The following is a 4,192-nucleotide window of genomic DNA, read 5'->3' on the forward strand; positions in this document are numbered from 1 at the left end:
TGCCCAACACTCCCTTACATTTGCTATTCCCAAACCGTGCACCAAGGCACTCCAAGGCAGCATTCACAGGGACTCTACAGGGTACTTTCCATATTCTAGGTTATACAGCAACATCAGTCATATTACTACTATAAAATTGTTAGAATCCAACCACTTGTAAATCCAAATCATTAGTTATTTTCTTTGATGTAGGGGCATTGTAAAAAATTACTAAGACACTAAGGGCACTATGGACCTAGAAAGTTGAGGAACCCCTATCCTACACAGTCATCTGTCTGATCTTATCTCCTGAAACTGCCCCTCTGTTTGCTCTACTCTCTGCCCCAGCCAACCCAGCCTCCCTGTGTTCCTCACCCCACCTGGTACACTCCTGCCTCAGGCTCTTTGCAATGACTGGTTCCTCTGTCTTAAAATGTCCTTACCTCAGATGCCCTTCTACACTTTCTTTCAGATGTGTTCAAATGTCACTTCCTCACATGAGATATTCCATCACTGCCTGTATTAGTGTGGGCTGCCATAACAAAACACCACAGAGTGGGTGGCTTAACAACACACATTTATTTTCTCTGTTCTGGAGGCTGAAAGTCCAAGACTGAGGCTCCAGCCAATTCCATCTCGTGAGGGCTCTCTTCTCAGCTTGTGGACGGCAGCCTCCTTGCTGTGTCCTCACACAGACTTTCCTCAGTGCGTCCGTGTGGGAAGAAAGTGAGAGGGAGAACTCTGGTGTCTCTCCTTATAAGAACACTAATCCTGTTGAATCAGTGCCCATCCTTACGAACTCATTTCATCTTAGTTACTTCCTTAGAGGCCCCATCTCCAAATACAGCCACATTAGAGGGCGGGCTTGAACATACAAATTTGAGGGAGACACCCACATTCAGTTCATAACACTACCATTTCTGAAATTGCAATCCCATTCTCCCCAACACTCCTTCACCCCCTTACCTTGCTCTCTTCCCCCCACAGTTCACCTTTCTCATACTCTCCAATGAATTCATATTATGAATTCTATTGTTTATTATCTGTCACCCTCTCCCCCAACTAGAATAAAACTCAATGATTAAGGGTAGGAGCCTTTGTCTACTTGTTCATTATGTGTCCCAGGCATCTAGGTTAGTGCCTTGTACACAGTTGGTACTCAGATTAGCTGTTGAATGAATGAAGGAGAAAAAACATCTCCTTCCTGGCCCCTTTTCCCTTTTCATTCTCTTTGCACATCACCAGGGAAGGAAAAGGAACACACCTCAATAATCGATTAGTTTCAGTAGAGCTGGTAGTCTTCATTCCATTTAGAAACAGATCTGGTATTCAATAATTAAAAATAATTAATAATTAATAAGCAGCCCAAATTTCTACCAACGGATGAGTAGGTAAACACCAGATTAAAAGGCTTCCAAGCAGTCCATGATTCTAGCATACTCATCTATGACTGCTGGATATGAGACGTGATTTGATTAAAGAAGACAGGCCAGGCGCGGCAGCTCACGCCTGTAAATCCCAGCACTTTGGGAGGCCAAGGCAGGCGGATCACAAGGTCAAGAGATTGAGACCATCCTGGCCAAAGTGGTGAAACTTCATCTCTACTAAAAATACAAAAATTAGCTGGGTGTAGTGGTGCACGCCTGTAGTCCCAGCTACTCGGGAGGCTGAGGCAGAAGAATTGCTTGAACCAGGGAGGCGGAGGTTGCAGTGAGCCAAGGTCATGCCACTGCACTCCAGCCTGGGTGACAGAGCGAGACTCTGTCTCAAAATAAAAAGACAACACGATAAATAAAGTGTATTTATTAGGATAATCAATAATTACCAGGTCCGGTTCTAAACGGAATGAAAACTACCAGCTCTCCTGAAACTAACTGTACCCTCGTTAAGTCTCTTAGTGTGTGGAACTGTTTCTTCATCTGAAAACTGGAAACAACAAGACATGCAAGGTACAGCATGAGGTAATGTGCTCAGGGTGCTCTCAACAGCTAGACTTGTATACTAGTTTCACGTGCGCAGCTCTCTAGCTAGGTGACTTTGAATAAGCAGTCCAACCTTCTGAGCTCCTATTTTCTTTCCTGTAATAGTTGGATAAAATCACCTCATAGTGGCAAGAATCAAGACTTCTCAAAAGTTAAACATAGAGGCCAGGCGCAGTGGTTCACAGCTGTAATTCTAAGCACTTTGGGAGGCCGAGGCAGGTGGATCACTTGAGGTCAGGAGTTTGAAACCTGCCTGGCCAACATGGTGAAATCCCGTCTCTACTAAAAATACAAAAAATAAATAAATAAATAAAAATAGCCAGGTGTGGTGGTGGACACCTGTAGTCCTAGCTACTTGGGAGGCTGAGGCAGGAGAATCACTTGAACCTGGGAGGTAGAGGTTACACTGTGCTGAGATCGCACCACTGCACTCCAGCCTGGGCAACAAAGCAAGACTCCATCTCAAAAAAAAAAAAACAAAGATAAACACAGAAATTACCATATGGTCGAACAATCCTGCTCCTAGGTATATATCCAAAATCATTGAAAACAGATACACACACACTTATACATGAATGTTCACAGCGGCAATGCTCACAACAGCCAAAAAGTGGAAGCAGCCCAAATGTCTATCAACAGATCAGTAAACAATATTGCAGTGGATACATATAATGGAATATTACGCCACAAAAAGAAATAAAGTACTGATACATGATGCAATGGGGAAGAACATGGAAAACATAAAGCTAAGTAGAAGGAGCCAGATACGAAAGATCACATACTGATTCCATTTATACAAAATACCCAGAAGAGGCCAGGTGCAATGGCTCACGCCTGTAATACCAGCACTTTGGGAAGACAAGGCAGGAGGATTGCTTGAGTCCAGGAGTTTGAGACCAGCCCAGGCAACATAGCCAAGACCTGTCTCTACAAAACTTTAAAAAATATCTGGGCATGGCAACACGTGCCTGTAGTCTCAGCTCCTCGAGAGGCCAAGGTGGGAAGATTGCTTGAGCCCAGGAAATCAAGGCTGCAGTGAGCCATGTTCATGCCACTGTACTTCAGCCTGGGTAAGAAAGAGCAAGACTGTCGCAAAAAAATAATAATACCCAGAATTAATTCACAGAAACAAAATGCAGATTGGTGGTTGCAGGGGTTAGGGAGCAGGAATGGGGAGGAACTGCTTGAAGAGCTCTGGTTTTTCTTTTGGGGTGATAGAAACGTTTGGGAACTAGACAGAGGTGGTGATTATGCACTACTGTAAATGTGTTAAATGCCACTGAACTGCTCACCTACTTAACTTTTAGTACTTAAAATTAGCCTTAAAATGGCTAATTTTGGACGGGTGCACTGGCTCACGCCTGTAATCCCAGCACTTTGGGAGGCTGAGGTGGGCAGAGCACAGGGTCAGGAGATCAAGACCATCCTGGCTAACACGGTGAAACCCCGTCTCTACTAAAAATACAAAAAAACTTAGCCGGGCATGGTGGCAGGCGCCTGTAGTCCCAGCTACTCGGGAGGCTGAGGCAGGAGAATGGTGTGAACCCAGGAGGCGGAGCTTGCAGTGAACCGAGATGGCGCCACTGCACTCCATCCTGGGCAACAGGGCAAGACTCCGTCTCAACAACAAAAAAAGGCTAATTTTATGTGAATTTCACCTCACTAAAAAAAGAAAGAAAATACGTGGTAAAGGCGTTTAAAAACAGCAACTGTCTGGTGACTAGAGATCTGGACTTAGCTCTGCCAGTTACCGGCAACAAGGTAATGTCTCTCTGGGCTTCAGTTTCCTCACCTGTAAAATGATCGGGTTGGATTAAATCACTACTAGTTCTCCACCAGGACAGTCTACATTGGCCATATGTGGAGAGCTGCTTCTAAATGCACAGGGCCATCCCATCACCCCCAGATTTTGACATGTCCAAGGCAGAATCAGGCCTGTGTTCTTGTGTTGAAATATTTATTTCAGGATTTAAACCCACGCCCTTCTGAGAACACCAGATTAAAAAACCTCCAGCAATCCATGATTCTAGTGTACTCATCTCTGACTGCTGTATATAAGATGTGATTTGATTAAAGAAGACAGAAAACAAGTACATTTATTAGGAACAACATTCTGAATACTCACAAGTAGTTATCTTGCACACTTAACCCTAGGCCAGAGGACACGGGGCAACCACACAGGAAAAGGATACCAGGACAGAGTCCACGGAGTTTTGCTTATACCACAAAAG

This window comes from Pongo abelii, chromosome 3, assembly GCF_028885655.2.
Source record: "Pongo abelii isolate AG06213 chromosome 3, NHGRI_mPonAbe1-v2.0_pri, whole genome shotgun sequence".
NCBI classification, from domain to species: domain Eukaryota; kingdom Metazoa; phylum Chordata; class Mammalia; order Primates; family Hominidae; genus Pongo; species Pongo abelii.